Source organism: Aquarana catesbeiana, linkage group LG06, assembly GCF_042186555.1.
Source record: "Aquarana catesbeiana isolate 2022-GZ linkage group LG06, ASM4218655v1, whole genome shotgun sequence".
In the NCBI taxonomy this organism is placed as follows: Eukaryota; Metazoa; Chordata; class Amphibia; order Anura; family Ranidae; genus Aquarana; species Aquarana catesbeiana.
The window spans coordinates 403574124-403593706 of record NC_133329.1 but is presented as its reverse complement, the minus strand read 5'-3'; the positions used below and the strand labels follow the sequence as shown (position 1 = coordinate 403593706).

Here is a 19583-nt window from a genome sequence, read left to right as displayed (position 1 = left end):
CTCTAGATGACAGGGAGCAGTAGATCTCTGTCATGTCACTAGGCAGCCTTGTTTACATAGGCATCTCCCCATTCTACCTCTCCATATCGAGTTCCCGGGACCCGCGGGCATGCTCCTGCGGTGTGCGACGGGCACGCACGCCCAATGCGTGGCAAATTTAAAGGGACGTACAGGTACGACCATTTGCCTGCCTGTGCCAATCTGCCAACATACATCTGTGTGCGGCGGTCGGCAAGCGGTTAATGCACACGTTATTAAACACATTCACATTGCCGTAACACATTGGTGTCAAACTCAATTCCATTGCGGGCCGCATAAGCATTGTGGTTGCCCTCAAAGGGCAGGTTGTATCTGTAAGACTAGATGTCCAGAGCAAGCCCCCCCGCCAACATCAGAAGTCATGAGTCCCCCACGTTCCCTTACATCACAGTGTGCCCCCCTTATGTTGTGCTGCTGCCGGGAAGAAGCTGGGGTGGAGCTGGGAAGCAGAAAGTACAGGGTCTTGAGGAGGACCCAAAGAGGGCAAGAGTCAGCTGCTGGAGTCTGCTGAATGGTGAGACCACAGTAGGCGGAGACAAGGCGGTGCTGCGGCTGCACAGGTAGGCGCAGGATCTGTAGGCGGAGTCTTGTCCTCCTCTCTGCTGCCAACTGCTGGGCCAGGCTTATCGCTCCCCGCATTGCCCTGTACTTTTATTCGTGATCACTTTTTTAATTGTTGTATGCCGGTTTTTAGAAATAAATGACCTCATTTTTTGACCTACACTATGTGCAAGCAATTTTTTTTCCTCACAGACCATCCAGATGAGAGTGGCTCTGCTGTCCAGTTGATCTTCACATTGAAGATCCAGCTTCAGTGCTCTTTTGATCGGAGGTCCGCTTGGAGGTCACCTACTACATCCCCGGATTCCATTCTTTGAGGTCCTGGACCCTTTGGGATTCCGATCATTTGCCGATTGCGGCATCCTGCCTGTATGACTCTATGGCGTTGACATTTGAGTCCACCTGTTCCGGTAAGAGCATACACATCTCTCTTCTTTGTTGATGATGCATCATCTTTGATGTTTTCTACACCGGACAGTGTTTGGTTCATTCCCTCTTTGATCCTCTATCATCTGGTGTTGGACGTTCAGGCTCCTTCCTATATTATTTCCTATGTTGGACAGTACCATACATTTTTTTCACTTTTTGATTTACTATTATTTAGTGGTTGGAGGTCTTTCCAACAAAATTTTTTCACAGATTGGACTTTTTATAGTTCTTCTCCACCATGTCACTTAACATACTTGATTTTTTCTTATATGATTAACCATTACCATTTTTTATTATTTCACTTATATTATCATATTTGTGTTTACTTGTTAGCGCTACGTCATTTATCACCTGCCAACCGCTGAGACAAGGTGGGAACAGAAATGAGGGGGGGGGCTGTACTAAAGCTGCAGGAGAGATGTGAGGGCCACATAAAATGGCCCGGTGGGCCAGATTCGGCCCGTGGGCCTTGTGTTTGACACATGTGCCGTAACACATAGTTGTAAATGCATCTTTGAAGAGTGGTTGAGCCAAGAAAAAAAAAAAAGGTATAAAAGAGATGAAGTACTTGGAGTGCGGGTCATTAAGAAAACGTCATCACATCGAATGCTTATGCCACGTACACACGACCGGACTTTTCGACGGATTGAACTCCGAAGGACTTTTCGATGCAATGGGCTTGCCTACACACGATCACCCGATCCTTTCGAACGTGATGATGTACGACTGGACTAGAATAAGGAAGTTCATAGCCAGCAGCCAATAGCTGCCCTAGCGTCGTTTTTGGTCCGTCGGACTAGCATACAGACGAACGTTTTTTGCGATAGGCGTTGAGTCCGTCGGAAAGATTTGAAACATGTTCTATTTCTAAGGTCCGTCAGATTTTTCGACAGAAAAGGTCCGATGAAGCCCACACACGATCGAATTGTCTGACGGATTTGTTCCATCGGAGCTTTGATGCCGAAAAAGTCCGGTCGTGTGTACGCGGCATTAGAAACAAATGCAGAGTTTTTAGATCTCAGGTAAGTGATATCATTTCATGTAAATTTCAAATGTAAAATGTGCCGTGAAGATAAAGGTCACGATGGTTTGAAAAAATAAAAATAAAATAAAATCTGCATAAATTTCAACAAGTGAGTTGATATCATTTGATAGAATTGAACATTACAATGATGTGATGGAGCGCCAGTCGCATTTCCGATTGCCATTCAGACGACTCGTAACCTCCATACTGAAATGATATTTGTAAATACGTGGAGAATACGTTCGCTGTTTGCACTCTTTGTTCATTTCACAGAATTGTAAATGGTTAGAATCACTTTTATTATCTACATGCAGCAACAATTTATTTACGCTGAACTCCAGGGAAAACAGATACATATTCCATTAAAATAGCTGTAAGGAAGCCGCTGTATGTGCCAAACAATTTGTATTTCTGTCCATCGAGTTCTGAGATTTACACAGCTCTGTCACCCGGCGCAGCCCGGTCTGGAGAGGCAGCAAACATTTTTCTCTATTGCAGTTAAAGTGATTGTAACGTCTTTTTTTTTTTAGTTAAAAATAACAAACATGTTATACTTACCTCCTCTATGTAATGGTTTTGCACAGAGCAGCCCCTGATCCTCCTCTTCTCGGGTCCCTCTTCGGTGCTCCTGGCCCCTCCCTCCTGTTGAGTGCCCCCCACAGCAAGCAGCTTGCTATGGGGGGCACCCGAGCTGAGCCACAGCTCCCTGTGTCCATTCACATAGACAGTCCGGCCCAGCCAACCTTTCTCTCCTCATTGGCTGACTGACTTTGATTGGCAGCAGCGGGAGCCAAAGGCCCCATACTGCTGTCTCGGCCAATAAGAAGGAAGAGTCTTGTGCAACATCGCTGGATCTAGAGGGACCTCAGGTAAGTGTTAGGGGGAGATTAGGGGGGCTGCTGCACACAGAAGGATTTATTTTTTCCTTAATGCATAGAATACTGTCGTTGTACGTCGGTACTTTGACGTAGAACACCGGGATTATGGCAGCAGATAGCTCCCATAACCCTGGTATTTTCTTAAACGGTGGACATCCTCTTTCTGATAGAAGTGGTCTCTGTCACGGATTCACTGTGAGATCCCTTTTATCCGTCTCCGACGCTTACTGAAGCCGTCGGTCATGGCGGAGACAACCCATTCTTCTCCCATTAGAGGCTGGATGCCAAGTGAGGGAAAGATGCCCCCCCCCCACTTGGCTCCATACCATTGGATGGCGGAAGCGACGTCAAATGACACTTACGCCCAAGACTTGGTCTTAAAGGGGGAAAAAAAACCGTTGAAAAAAAAACAAAAACATTTTTTTATTGCATTTAAGTGTAAATATGAGATCTGAAGTGTTTTTGACCCCCAGATCTGACATTAAAGAGGTCCTGTGATTCTTTTTTTTCTATTACAAGGGATGTTTACATTCCTTGTAATAGGAATAAAAGTGACCCAAATATTTATTTTACTTTTTTTTTTTAAATAATAAAAAAAAAATTGAAAGCGCCCCGTCCTGTCGAGCTCGCGCGCAGAAGCGAACGCATACGTAAGTCGCGCCCGCATATGAAAACAGTGTTCAAACCCCACATGTGAGGTATCGCTGCGATCGTTAGAGCGAGAGAAATACTTCTAGCAAAAGATCCCCTCTATAACTGGTAACCTGTAGAAATTTTTAAGTGTTAATTGAGTGTATGTGAATAATTGCGCTAATATTAATAAGAGGTAAATATTAGCGCTATTATTCACATACACTCAATTATTTATTTATCATTCACAAACTAATTGCAGCTATATTTTTATTTTATTGAAGAATGACATGTTGGGTGTAATGGAAATTTGTACGTTCTGTATATAATTGTATTGTATTTTGTATGTATTGCACACTGCCCTCACTGTGCACACAGCACTAATAATGTTTTCAGTAAATGTTTACATTCTTTCGAGTCCTGATTAGAATATGCCTGCCTATGTAACGCCCCTTGTTACGATAAACCTACAATTGTAATATTAATGTGATACCTACGTAATCATGTGCATAAAAACCTTCAATTGCGTCATAATAAAGCAGAACAGTTATTTGGAAAGATGCTGAGCGTATCTTTTGTGTCTGTTCCCTACTGCAGTAGTTATTATTAATTTGGAACCACTAATCAATATGAGGATAGGAGTTACCTATCATCAATTTAACCAAGTCAGCATGGCGAGCCAGCCAGGAGGGGATTCCAGGTGACCCTGAGTATCCGAAACGAGGAGCTTGAGACGATCCAGGAATTTCTGATAATCAGCCGGCTGAGGTAAGCCTTTTGCTTACATTTGAGTTATCAGACTTCCTTGATCGGTAAGGCATTTTCGGGACAAAGGGTACCTATTTTACTCCCCTTAATCGAACTGTATTGATTGGTGGTTATATGTTATGTTGTCCCTGTCTATTGTCCATTGGAGTGTTATAGATAAGAAAGGGAAGAATAGTGCTGTTCACAGGTATATGTAGTAAATCTGCTAGATAAAGTAGTTTAGAGGCAAGAGGGTATAGGCACACGTAGAGAAGAGAGAAGACTGGCCAGTCATTATGGGCATTGAATTAAGTAAGGGAATGAAGGGTAAGAGACCCTCAAAAATGCCCAGCGCAAGAGGAGCGCTACATATGAACCAAAGGTGCGGTTCCGCCTATACTGAGCCCCTAGATTAATGGTTAGAGTGGACATGGATCCACAATGGGTAACTGGGTTACCAAAGTCCACAGGGACTAAGAATCATGCAGAGTAAACAGCTAGAGAAACAGCTATCTATGTGAGCAGGATGGATCAAGGCTGACATTAACACTAGACAGAAAGGGACATTTTCATGTTAAGTTGTGGGATGAATTTGGGGTCAGGCACTACAACTAGTAAAAGTCAGAAACAGAGAAATGAGAGTTAAAACAGAATACCGTATTTATCGGCGTATAACACGCACTTTTTTCCCCTTAAAATCAGGGGAAAGTCGCAGGTGCGTGTTATACGCCGATCCCGAGCTGCACAACTTCAAAATCGCCGACCGCGATTTGAAAATGGCGCCGCCGGCGCCGAAATACACAGAGCCCGTCCTCGGCTCTTTCCGGCGGCTCTCGTTCACTTTCGGCTCCACTCGTAGTCCCGAGCGGAGCTATCCGAACCTACTCGGCTAGGTTCGGATAGCTCCGCTCGGGACTACGAGTGGAACCGAAAGTGAACGAGAGCCGCCGGAAAGAGCCGAGGACCGGCTCTGTGTATTTCGGCGCCGGCGGCGCCATTTTCAAATCGTGGTCGGCGATTTTGAAGACAGGGGATCGAAGGCTGCACTGGGCAAGGCTGCACTGGGGAAGGCTGCACTGGGGAAGGCTGCACTGGGGAAGGCTGCACTGACAAGGCTGCACTGACATGGCTGCACTGACATGGCTGCACTGAGAAGGCTGCAATGATGGGCATTTAAATGTAAGTTTTTTTCCCTTCAACTTCCCTCCGAAAGTTTTTTTGTCTTAAAATTCCCTCCTAAATTGGGGTGCGTGTTATACGCCGGTGCGTGTTATACGCCGATAAATACGGTACTTTATAAGTTGTCAGAGAGGGAAGATGGGATGAGTACTCTGGCTGCCCGTCTGATCATAGAAGCTAGATATAAAAGATATCTGAACAAAATAAGGAATGCAGAATTTATGCAGGGAAATATTAAAGAGCTAAAAGAAAGTGAGAGAATGATTTGTATGTGTTGTGTACAAATGGGAAAATGTAAGCGATTTTAGAGAGATATTGGTGTATGTGTGTGCGAATGCTGGGACCTTTAGTTCTATTGCTTGTGTGTGTCATGTACGCAGATGTGACCCCCTCCTTTGTGCTCTCCTGAAAGAATGTGGTCAGTGATAAGCTGGAAGGACACCATGCCAATTCCAGTTTTTTAGACAAAACAAGTGCCGGGTTAACGTATCTAATGGTAAACAATGTGATCACAATTATTTTGAATCTGTTTTCCAAACATGGTAAAATGAAGGTTACATTTAACCGTGTATTACACAAATTAAATATCCTTTGATAGTGGAAACAGTGCATTTAAAAAAGGGAAATTAAGTAAAATTAAGTAATAATGAGTATTAATTTCTAATATGAGTTTAACAATTTTATTAATAATATAGATATATTGAAACTGGTTTAGACAACCTTTGGTTGGAAATGAAATTCAGGTCAATGGGGAAATTTGTAATGAATGAGATTAGTTTAGATTAAGATAACAATTTTGTAATTTTACATTTATACAATAAGCCCTTATTGAGAGAAAAAAAAGATTAAGATGAGGTTGTTATTTTGAATAAAGCTACCATAATATTTACCAAAGCCAAGATGGATGGGATACACAAGAAGTTCTACAAAAATGAAATTTTAAGGTTTTTGATAATAACTTGATGTGCGGTCCATGATGTGAGAGTAATAATAAATAGAATTTAAATATAACAGACCCATCACATCAAGTCCACACACCATGTTAGGATAGATACCACCTGCAGCCAATTGTTTTATAGTTTTTGATGCTTTCTGGTCCATCATACAGATTCTTGGCCCTTTTGTTTTATTTATTTTTATTTTTGAAATCCAAAGCAGAATGTGTGGATTGTGAAATGATGTGCCCCTTTTTCTTGTAAGTGCCGTGGTATAAGCAGAAGAATATTTTGGATTTATGGGCATCTCTGCATGACCGCAGGGTATTGTTATCATTTATTATAATATTGGCAGGAAGAAGTTGTCTTTTGAAACATGAAACTGGAGTTCTTACACAAACAGCATGATAGAAAACAAGCCATTGTAATATATTTATGGAAGCTGGACCCGGTAATGAAGGGTTCACCCCGATATATCAGAGCTGTAGCTTTTATGCAAAGGTGCTATTAGACAAAGTTAGATATTGTTTTGGTCAATGGTCCGACATTCTGTGCAGCAAATATACAGATAACTAAATGTTTGTCTAATGAAAGGTTTAAAATATGAATTTGTTTATGTACAAATCTAACAATGAAAAATGCATACATTTGAATCCAGCCACCTTATTGCCTCTATTGGAGGAGGCTGGAGACAAAGGAAGACACATGTGTTAAATTGATGGTGTAGGAATCAGCTGCTGTGAGTCCAGTGCGGGACACACTCCCTGAAGACCCAGATATTACATTTTTTGTAGATTTGAGTATGCAGTTTATCACCCAGAAGGATACTCTGTATTCAAAGTCATTGGATCCTTTTTGCCCAGCTCAAGAAGCAGAGCTCCATGTTTTAGCAAAGCCTGTGAGCTATAAAAAGAGTGTATATTTATATAGATAGTTGAGATATAGAGAGCTTTTGGTTCCATTTAAAGGGCCAGAAGTTTGTTTTTACTTCGGCAGGTAAACCAATCAAGCATGCCAAGTTAATTTGATCGGCTGTTTTCAGCTTTCCAGGTTCTTGCTGAGGTAGCCATATTAACTTTCACACATGGAAGCAGACCAGGTGACTAAGGATGCTGCATTTACAGCCCCGAACACTTGATGGGTCTGTGCAACTCACAGATTCCACCCTAGTTCTGGCCCAGTATAGCTGGGATTAATAATTCAACTTTAAGGACCCCAGAACGAGAAGAACAAGTGGTCCACAGGGGGCAACTTCTTATGAAACAGGACTTTGGAAAAGGTGATCATTTATGTCTGCCAGACACTCTTTTCCCTCCTGCTTGACACATGGACCGTGTCATCAGTCACAAGAAGTTATGGCTGCCTTAGTAAATGAGCATGGGATAGAGCCAGGGTTCTCCACAGTTGTTTTTATAACATACCACTTCTTGTTTTACCTGTTACCAAAGGTGTTACCAAAAGCTGAACATCCCTTCCAGAGATCACAAAAAAGATATATCCAGATGCCCAAGTCAGGATCTTACAAGTATGCATTTTGTCTGTATGGACATGTTTTTTGGATGTCCAGTGGCAAATCCTACTGCAAAGGCCACAGTAAAAAGTGTTATCAGAAGTAGTTTGTAAATATAGAGTGCAGAAAGTACAGAGAGTAACAGAGGAAATCATTTTTTATAGGAGAGTCCTTACTAGAAGTTTTGAGGTTTTATTTTTACACCCCCTACTGTCTACAATGTAGCGGACAAAGTAGAGTAAGAAACTAGAAAACTTTTGCCTGAATGTTTTCTTATATTTTATGAAGCCCCTAAGGGGGATGTTGGACTCTCTCCCTATGGGATTTGGTTTGGGAGTGTGTTACTCGCTTATATTTTGTCTCAGCAGCTGAAGTCCTCCATTCGGATCTCACAGAGAAAGTTGCTGATCTTTTAAGGTTTTTTGACAAACTCATTTATGTGTTTTCTCCCTAATTCCAGATCCTAAAAGTTTGGAAGGATCTAAAACTAAAGCCAGGTGACTTGTGGATTGTTAAGAGACATTTATATATAAGGAAATGTTTGGAGACTCAATACAGCATCTATTTCATGTACAAGTTGTGTAAATCTTGAAGGAAAAGTCACCTGGATCCACACCAGACACTGCAAAAATGACTAAATTAAAGAAATCTCTGTGTTTGATTTCTTTCCCTCTTGTGATCACAGTCTAGGGTACTTTTTGATTCAATTACTTTAATTGTAAGGGATATATATATATATTTGAAAAGTAGTTCAGCCATGTTGAAGTCATATTTGTCTTTTGTACGTCTTCCATTTTATATAGAATTGTCTGTGTTTACATATGCTGATAAGTCAGCATGCCAACAATTCAGCTAGAAGGCCATTCTGGCCACAGGAGTGTACAGCCAGTACTCTGTAAATATGTCTTATCAATCATTTGTTTCTCACAATGAAAAGTCATTTGGTAATGAAAAAAGTTGCTCAGCTATTATTTTCTCCACAATGGAGTTTTTTTTGCCTCTTTGGCCAGGACTACCTCCACCTAAGCGTTTGGAGGTTCCAGGTTAAAGGTGATAGCAGGTATGGTTAGTGATCAAAATATTGATCAAAAGAGGGGAGACTGTAATGGAAATTTGTACGTTCTGTATATAATTGTATTGTATTTTGTATGTATTGCACATTGCCCTCACTGTGCACACAGCACTAATAATGTTTTCAGTAAATGTTTACATTCTTTCGAGTCCTGATTAGAATAAGCCTGCCTATGTAACGCCCCTTGTTACCATAAACGTACAATTGTAATATTAATGTGATACCTACATAATCATGTGCATAAAAACCTTCAATTGCGTCATAATAAAGCAGAACAGTAATTTGGAAAGATGCGGAGCGTATCTTTTGTGTCTGTTCCCTACTGCAGTAGTTATTATTAATTTGGAACCACTAATCAATATGAGGATAGGAGTTGCCTATCATCAATTTAACCGAGTCATGGGTATCAGTTTACTCGGCGTAACATCATCTTTCACAATTTAAAAGAAACAATTGGGCTAAGTTTACTTTTGTCTTTTTTTTTTATTATTGAAAAAAGTGTATTTTTAAAAAAAAAAATGTGCTTGTAAGACCGATGCGCAAGCATGGTATTGCAACAACCGCAATTTTATTCTCTAGGTTGTCTGAAAAAAAATATATAATGTTTGGGGGTTCTAAATAATTAATTACTCTAATTAGTTCTAAGTAATTTTAACTTGTAAATGCAGAGTCTGAAAAAAGGGCTTGGTCCTTAAATAGTTAAGCTAAACTCTTCTACCTACAATCACTTTAAAGATGAAGTTTATTCAAAAATTATTTTTTTCCTTATACCTGCCACATCACCTGCCTGTAAGAAAGTATGTCCCACGTCCTGCAGGCTGCTTTGTGTAGAAATCTTCTCTACAGGGTGCTCGGTCCTCTTCTTGGTGCTGAACTTTGGCATAGTGGGAGTAAATAACTTCAAGCTTCTGCAGGGTAAAGTGCGTTCAAGACGGTCCAACAGAGACCTGCCCCATCCTCCCATCTCATCCACTGAAAAAAGCCCCTGCATTGCTTATGCTGAATGTAACATAATCTGCGAATGGGGGAGAGTTGGATGAATGACAGGATTCCCTCCACCAATTTAGGGATTGTTACATTCAGCATGGCTGAAGAAGAAGAGATTCCCAGGAAAGGTGAGTATAACACCCCTTTTATGGAGGAAATTTTGATTTTTTTTCAAGCGACTAATAGGTTTGTCCTTGTGATCAAGCCATTTGTGATGAAACGCGTTAAGTAGGTGGTGGTTTCTTTTGTGTGGAGACATCATGATTGCAGCTATTCTGTTGATGCTTGAATAAAAGTATTTAGAAGAGTGGAGATCAGAATGCAGGTCTTATTCATATATTTTCTTCAACGGTCACATCGTTTACCTGTAGTTAATTATGTCCCACGTCCTGCAGTTTGTTTTGCATTGAAATCTATTCTGCTTGGTGCCCAGTTCTCTTCTTGGTGCTGAACTTTGGAGCGGTGGGGGGGTTACCAGCCTCAGGCTTCTCCAGGCTAAATTGCATTCAACACGGTCCTCCCATCTCATCCATTGAAAAAAGTCCCTGCATTGTTTACACTGAATGTAATATGATCTGGGAAAGCAGGAGACTTGGAGGAATGACAGGATTCCCTCCACCATTCAGAGATTGTGTTACATTCATTGTGTCTGACAAGGGCTGCTGAACTGGAAATGAGGTTCTCAGAAAGGTAGTATAACACCCCTTTTGCTGAGAAAATTTGGACTTTTTTTTTAACCAACTGATAGGGTTGTCCTTGTGATGAAGCCATTTGTGGTAAAACGTGTTAAGAGGTGGTGGTCTCTTTTGGCTGGAGACATCATGATTGCAGTCTTTGGAAGAATGGAGATTATGGGTCTTATCCATATATTTTCTTCAATGGTCGCATCAGTTACCTGTAATGAAGTGTGTCCCACCACCTACAGGCTGCTTTGTGTAGAAATCTTCTCTGTTTGGTGCTCGGTCCTCTTCTTGGTGCTGAATTTTGAAGCGGTGGGGGGGGGGGGGGTAACAGCATCAGATTTCTCCAGGCTAAACTGCATTCAAGAAAATCCCCAAGTTCCCCATTGACAACGTCTACTGATGACGAAACGCGTCTGCAGAAAGGCACGTTAGTGACGTCACCACGCGAGCGGAGTAGGAGGACGGGCTCCGTTTTTATGTATGCCGGCTGGCTTTTTACATGCGATATTATCGCCTCCTATCTGTAAGTGCAATACTTAATTTTTATTAAAACGTTTGGAATTAATTACACTATGGCCAGTTCTTTTCTTTTCTGGGCAATGTGCTAATTATGTGGATGCCGGACGTGAATCCTGGAGAGCGATCTTCACCATCTGAATACGGCTCCTATTGTGGTCATCAGCAAGCTTAAAGGCCTGCCCTTTGAAGCTTGCCGTCCGGTAAGCCTAATCTACAGCTACGGTGGTCGGGCACTTTATTTCTGGATGCACACTGTGGTGTTATTATGACCCTTTGTATCTTTAAAGAACACTCATCTGTCTTGATGTCAACTGCTTTGGATTTTATTTTTAGCTTAGCTTTCCCCACTCCATAAACTGCATTCAAGGCGGTTCAATGGAGACCCGTCAGCACCTCCCATCTCATCCACTGAGAAAAGCCCCTGCATTGTTTACATTGAATGTAACATGATCTGTGAATGGGGGAGAGTTGGATAAATGACAAGATTCACTCCCCCCCATTCAAAGATTGTTCAATTCAGTGTATCTTTGAAGGTTGCCGAACTGGAAAAGAGGTTCCTAGAAAAGCTTCTTCTTCATTGTAGAATTTTAGATTTTTTTTTTTAAGGCAACTGATAAGGTTGTAATCAAACCATTTGTGATGAAACGCGTTAAGCAGGCGGTGGTTTCTTTTGGGTGGAGACATCATGAATGCAGCTATTCTGTTGATGCTTGAATGCAAGTATTTGAAAGAATGGAGATTGGAGTTGTACTTGTGATCAATAAATTTTAAATAAAAATCACATGCCTGACGAAGAGGTCCTGCGTGGCTCCGAAACGTTGCACTTATCCTGTTGTGATGTGATCCTTCTGCAATTAAAGTTTTGGACTGCAATTCAAGATCCACGTTGTGCTGGCAAACGTTTATTTGACACTTATGAAGTGCTTGTAATTATACTTCAGTATCCCATAATAACGTCTGACAAAAAGATCTAAAAACACTGAAGCAGCAGACTTTGTGAAAATATTTGTATCATTCTCAAAACTTTTGTGGCCACGGCTGTATATACACGTATTATTGTGCTTTATTGCATGTGTTAATATGTGCTTTTTTTTTATTTTTTTTTTTTTTTTTATTGCATTTTAGTGTAAATGGGAGATCTGAGGTCTTTTTAACCCCCAGATCTCACATTAAAGAGGTCCTGTCATGCTTTTTTTCTATTACAAGGGTTTACATTCCTTGTAAAAGGAATAAAAGTGATCAAATTTTTTTTTTAAAGGGACAGTGTAAAAAAAAAAAAAAAAAGTAAAATAAATTAAAAAAAATAATAATTTTAAGTGTCCCGTCCTGCCGTGCTCGCACGCAGAAGCAAACGCATACGTAAGTCGCATCCGCACATGTAAACGGTGTTCAAACCACATATGTGAGGTATCGCCACGATCGTTAGAGTGAGAGCGATAATTCTAGCACTTGACCTCCTCTGTAACTGGTAACCTGTAGAAATTTTTAAAAGTCGTCTATGGAGATTTTTAAGGGTCAAAGTTTGTCGCCATTCCACGAGCGGGCGCAATTTTGAAGCGTGACATGTTGGGTATCAGTTTTACTCGGCATAACATTATCTTTCATCACATAAAAAAAAATAATTGGGCAAACTTTACTGTTTTCTTATTTTTTAATTCAAAAAAAGTGAATTTTTTCCAAAAAAAATTGCGTTTGTAAGACCACTGCGCGAATACGGTGTGACATAAAGTATTGCAACAACCGCCATTTTATTCTCTAGGGTGTCTAAAAAAATATATATATATAATGTTTGGGGGTTCATCAGTCATTTTCTAGCAAAAAAAAACTGATTTTAACTTGTAAACAACCAGTTTGAAAAATAGCCCCAGCTCTTAAGTGGTTAGGGTAGCACTTTTTTAAATGAAGACAATGGAAGGAAAAGTGGACCTATATCTTTTGTGTCTTAACACAATGCACCACATTGCATGGTATGTGTGTATGTATATACTGTATGCAGTAGTGTATTTAAGTTTTGTGCTGCCCTAAGCCTGACTAAACGTGTGCACCCCCTAATTTATATATGGCCCACCCCTTCCTGTCAGTGCCACACCCCTTGCTGTTTAAGACCCGCTCTGAAATTTTCGAGTGGGGACACTAGTTCTGAGGGCCTGGGGGGGGGGGCAATGGATTCCCTTAATTTGCATAGGTTTCCTCTCACTTCCTGTTTGGCTATGGGGCAGGAAGTGAAGGGAAATCTCTGCAATGGGACAGGGATGGTAAAAAATAAACTGACAGGGGCTATAACCCTCCCTTACTCTATCCAAAATGAAAAAAAAAAGTGTTTTATGGAGAGGACTAAGAAGATATAACCATGCCAATGGCGCAGCAGAAAACATAGAGCACAGGGAGGAGGGTTTGTGGTCCAGGATGAGAGGACAATCAAAATTAAAAGCGGCACCCCCCCCAGCCAAAGTTGCAGAATGCCGGCCGCCCGCATACTGGAAGCAGTGCGGCCGCTTTATGGGGGATGCTAGACTAATTTGCCTCTCAGCCCAGTCCGCCCCGTAAGACTGGCGCTACACTAACAGCGCAGCGCAAGCTCTTTCCGTGCTGCCTTCCTGCAAAGTGCTGCCCTAGGCCTGGGCCCTGTTGGCCTAGGCCAGGATACAGCGTTGACTGTATGTACTGTATATAACATGGGCGTAGATAAGGAGGGGGGTAGGGGGGGTCCAACCTCCCCTTAAGTATCCATGGCACCACAGCTAGTGCTGACAGTCTTAGCACTACTGAAGAACTGTTGCCACGCTCGTGCTGCCTTTTAGGCTTCAGACTCTTGGACATTCATGTTGGATGGAGGGAAGATTTTTACTAGGGGGAAGAGTGTGAGGGGGGGGGTGATCTGTACTGGGGTTGCTGTACTGGTGAGGGGAGGGATCTTTACTGGGATGTGCTAGGGGAAAAGGAATATGTAACGATGGGGGGGGGGGGATCTGTACATAAATTCTCTATGCAGAAGGAAACTCTTCCACCTGCTCCATATCCCATCGATCGTACCATCAGCAATGACACCGACGCATTAAGTGAAAGAGAACGGCATCTCATTCATATTTCATCAGGTGGCACCTCGTTGTACATCACTGAGCCGGCACCAATAATTCTACTGATTCCATCGAGATCGGAAACATCTGCATATTGAACGCAAGTCATCTTAAAAGATACGTATAAATATTTATGCTTCAGCAAGCCCTGATTACATGTCTACATGATACAAGACAAAAGGCAAAATAAAAGTAATTAATGCTAATGGTATCCTATCAGTGTCACTTGCAGCACCGGGAAATAAGTCATCCTAGAGTTATAAAAAAAAAAAAACCCAGGCTGAAAATGTTAGAAAAGCAGCCAAGATGCTGAGCACCCGAACCGAGGAGCTCTCAGTTCCCTAAGAAATCCATTATAACCCCAACAATTATGGTATTCAATAAAGCTCGGAGCCCTGAGAAAGGGAGTGCCCCACATTATCCCAACAACGTGTCTTATTTTGTTTCCATGTGGCAGTTTTACCCAGGGCCACTGATAAGGCAGTACAGCCAGCCCTCCCGTACTGGGCCCGGACCCCATCAGTTCAAAAAGGGGGGACCAGGCACCTGCTGAGCAGGACGGTCTTATTGCAGACACTGAGCCTCTTTTGCCTCCCTCTGCAGCACTGCCAGCTTCTCCTCCTCCTTTCTCCCTACAGCTGTACTTCAGGGGTCCTAGCACAGGCGCCCCTTCCATCTTCTGTCTGAACTCCCGTGTGCCCCTTTCCCCCACAGCACTGCCAGCTTCTTCGCCTCCTTTCTCCCTCCAGCTGCATTGCAGGGGTCCTAGCACATGCACCCCTTCCATCTGCTATCTGAACTCCTGTGTGCCCCTTTCCCCCGCAGCACTGCCAGCTTCTCCTCCTCCTTTCTCCCTACGGCTGCACTGCAGGGGTCCTAGCACATGTGCTCCTTCCACCTCCTGTCTGGCCCTTTCCTCCACAGCACTGCCAGCTTCCTTCCTCTCCCCTCCCGCCGGAAGCTGCTGCAGGCACACAGAGGGATGTTTCAGGATGGAGAGTGGGGGAAGGAGCCAGTAAATGACATACCGTATTTATCGGTGTATAACACGCACTTTTTTCCCCTTAAAATTAGGGGAAAGTCGTGGGTGCATGTTATACGCCAATCCCCGCTAATTGTGAGCTATCAGCGGCGATCGCCGCCGACATTCACATAGCGAGTAGTTTTAAATATGGCGCTGCGGAGTTCGGAGGGACTTGGCGGAGCTGAACGAGCACCGCCGAAATCACAGAGCCGAGATACACATAGTCGAGTGTATTCGGGTCTTTCCGGAGCCGCTCACAGTCACGCCCAGTCCCGCCATTGGACCTGTGTTATGTCCATCATAGGGTGGGACTGGGCGGGACTGTGAGCGGCGCCGGAAAGAGCCGAATACACTCGACTATGTGTATCTCGGCGGCGTTCGTTCAGTTCCGCCGGCTCCGAGTCCCTCCGAACTCCGCGGCGCCATATTTAAAACTACATGCATGTGTATGTCGTCGCCGGCGGCAGGCGGTAGGCATGGACACTGGGGACAAGGCTGCACTGGGGACAAGGCTGCACTGGGGCAAAGCTGCACTGACAAGACTGCACTGGGGCAAGGCTGCACTGACAAGACTGCACTGGGGCAAGGCTGCACTGACAAGACTGCACTGGGGCAAAGCTGCACTGACAAGGCTGCACTGACACTGAAAAGGCTGCAATGACACTAACAAGGCTGCAGATGAACACTGATTAGGCTGCATTGATGGGCATTTTAATGTAAGTTTCTTTTCCTTAAACTTCCCTCCTAAAAGTTTTTTTCCTTAAAATTCTCTTCTAAACTTGGGGTGCGTGTTATACGCCGGCGCGTGTTATACGCCGATAAATACGGTATTTCTTTCTTTCTTCCTTTCCTGAATGAACACAGTGAGCAATCAGTACTGATCACTCCTGTGTCCATTTATCACTGAAGCATGGTAAACTGTGTTTACTATTCTTCCATTTGTGAATTATTAGGAAGCCGCAGAGCGCTTCCTATTCATTCACCTGTGCAGCTGAGGCTGCAGTGAAGGGGACTGATGAATCGATGTCCTCAGTCAATTTCAGTTGGGGCTGTCAGGTAGGCTGTATGGGCCACGTCTATGGGCCTTCCTTTATCTAGCTGGCAACTCACCTCTTCATAGAAGGTTAGTAGATTGGTTTGGCAAGAACGATTCTTCATGAATCCATGCTGATTACTGCTAATGATACCGTTCTCATTACTAAAATCATGTATATAGTCCCTTATCATCCCCTCCAAGAGTTTACATACTATTGATGTTAGGCTAACTGGTGTGTAATTCCCAGGGATGTATTTTGGGACCTTTTTAAATATTGGTGCGACATTGACTTTTCTCCAATCAGCTGGTACCATTCCAGTCAGTAAACTGTCAGTAAAAATTAGGAACAATGTTCTGGCAATCACTTGACTGAGTTCCCTAAATACCCTTGGGTCCAAGCCATCTGGTCCCGGTGATTTATTAATGTTAAGTTTCCCAAGTCTAATTTTAATTCTGTCCTCTGTTAACCATGGAGGTGCTTCCTGTGATGTGTCATGAGGATAAACACTACAGTTCTGGTTACTGAAGCTCCCCGATTCACTCGTGAAGACTGAGGAGAAGAATAAATTCAATACCTTCGCCATCTCCCCATCCTTTGTAACCAGATGTCCTTCTTCATTCTTTATCGGACCAATATGATCTGACCTCCTTTTTTACTGTTTACTTACTTTTTGCTCTCCTCCGCTTTGTGTCTTTCATGTTCTATCTTAGCCATCCTAATTGCACCCTTACATTTCTTGTTGCATTCTTTATAAAGTCTGAATGCTGATGATGATCCCTCTACCTTGTATTTTTTGAAGGCCTTCTCCTTTGCTTTTATTTGCATTTTTACATTGGAGTTAAGCAATCCAGGACTTTTGTTCGCTCTTTTAAATTTATTACCCTATGGGATGCATTGGCTAATGCCCTTATTTAATATGCTCTTAAAGTAAACCCATATCTCCTCCGTGTTCTTTGTTCCTAATATTTTATCCCAATTTATGCCTTCTAGCAAGGTTTTTAGTTTAGGGAAGTTGGCTCTTTTGAAATTCAGTGTCTTTGTATTCCCTTTAAGTTTCCTATTTGTATGATTTATACTAAAACTAATTGACCTGTGATCGCTGTTACCCAAATTGCCCCGTATTTCCACATCCGTGATCAGGTCTGTATTGTTGGTAATCAGTAGATCCAGTAATGCTTTATTTCTAGTTGGTGCATCTACCATCTGACCCATAAAATTGTCCTGCAAGACATTAAGGAACTTGTGAGCCTTAAATGAATGCGCGGTTCCCTCCACCCAGTCTATGTCTGAATAATTAAAATCCCCCATTATGATAACACCTTTCATCCTTGCTGCTAATCCAAATTGTGATAGGGGATCTGTCTCCCCTCCTCCCTCAGGTTAGGGGGCCTATAGCATACTCCCAGTATTTTTTTCCCCTTAGCTTCATCCCTTTGGAGCTTTTCCCCACATAAGGATTCCACCTCCTCCCTAGCTCCCTTAGTGATGTCATCTCTCACATTCACTTGTACATTATTCTTGATATATAGGCGTACCTCTCCCCCTTTTTTACCCTCTCTATCCTTGCGGTATAGGGTATACCCATGAATGTTTGCCAGCCAATCATGAGAGCTGTTGAATGAGGTCTCTGAAATTCCCACAAAATCCAAATCCTCCTCGTACAACAGTATCTCTAGTTCACCCATCTTGTCCACCCAGTATAGCCACCATTCTGCCCCTGGTTCCAAATCGCGTGGCGATCGCTGCATAGTCTGCAACACGTGTTTGGGTGCCATTATCCCTTTATGGCACCGCAATGTGATGCGATTCTGTTGCGGCTGTAGACAACAGGATCACTCGCGGCAAACCGCACCTTTCAAAATCACAAAATTACTTTCAAAAGGAACAGGAGCTCCTTTTCAGACGTCAAAGACATGTAGGGCAGCTCATTCAAGTGCAGGGGCTGGCCTCAATGCGACACACAGAATTGCGCGCAAACCGCTCAACAATTTCGCGTAGCAGGAATGCTTGTTCCTGCTACGCAGTGATGCGAGCAGTGCCTTGTGTCTGCGTTCCTCATCCATCCACAAAGATGCTACACTTTCAATGGACCTTCTTCCCTGGTGGTTTCCCATGTGGGTCCACCAACCAAGGTAATTGGTACCAGGTCAAAACTGAATTTTGAGGAAAATCTGATGCTTCCTTGCTGAGATTTAGATGTTTCATTATTATTTTCTTTATTTATGTCATGAAATATTAAACAATGCACAAAAATAAGTAAAGTGCCAAGGACACCTTCCTAACTCTTTGTAATCTGTTCATTGTGATTGATTGATTGATTGATTGATACTCAAAAGCAAAACACAATGAAAGAGTCAGTCTGATTGGATACATTGGAAATGCTTTTTTGTGATAGACTCACCCGGGACAGAGGCTTTTGGAGGGGACTGAATGCTAGCCTCTTGCCTACCGACTATGGGCCCTGGCATTGGATGGAGCTACAAGCATTTAGTCAGATGTTCTGTTATGTAATGCAAAAGGACATTATTAAAAAGGCCATGATGGTCTCTGTGTCAGGGCGGGGCTCAGCCCTTCCTTCTCTGCGCTGGCCGCTCAGCTGTCGGCTAATTGCCAGCTCCTATCTCTCCACAGTTACTCAGCTGTTGATGATATCCTGCTCGTCAGTCCTGCCTACTTAAGCCGTCCAGTCCAGAGGAGCTCTGTCTTCTCCTTGGTCAACATCACAGAAAATCTCCTGCGATCCTGTTCTAGACTTGCTTTGCTGACATCCCTTCTGGCTCCAGATCCTGCTTGCTGTTCTACTACATTGATCCCTGACTTCTGGCTTGGCTGACTATCCCTTCCGCTTACTGAACTTTGACTATGTTTTGACTATGTTTGTTCTTTTTACTTTTATTATTAAACAAATGTGATTGAACTGCACTTCTGTCTCGGTCCGATTTCATGGTTTCTGACACTCTGCCAGCTTGGGACTCATAGCTTATGTTGATGTCGTCAACAATCCACCTGTCTGGGGCCCCCGGCCATGATGTGTATTGTCCTCAGGAGCTCAGTGACGGCAAGTCTGACCTGGAATGAAATCTCTGATTGGTAATAGTCTGGGTGGGCACCGACCCAAGTCACGCAAGTGGCTAATTAAGGATCCTCTGTGATGGGATTAGCCATGAGTCAGCTCCACCTCGTTAGCTAAAACCATTACGTGATGTTTTGGGTAAATATTTGGGTCATTGTTAATGTGGTGAGTGACCTCCT

General features: G+C 42.9%; 1 protein-coding gene across 2 annotated transcripts in view; it reads right to left on the bottom strand.

Moving 5' to 3' along the window:
• Positions 1 to 19583, bottom strand: part of LOC141147244 (contactin-associated protein-like 5) — a 514695-nt gene that overhangs the window by 277026 nt on the left and 218086 nt on the right. The gene's annotated exons all lie outside the window — the stretch shown is intronic.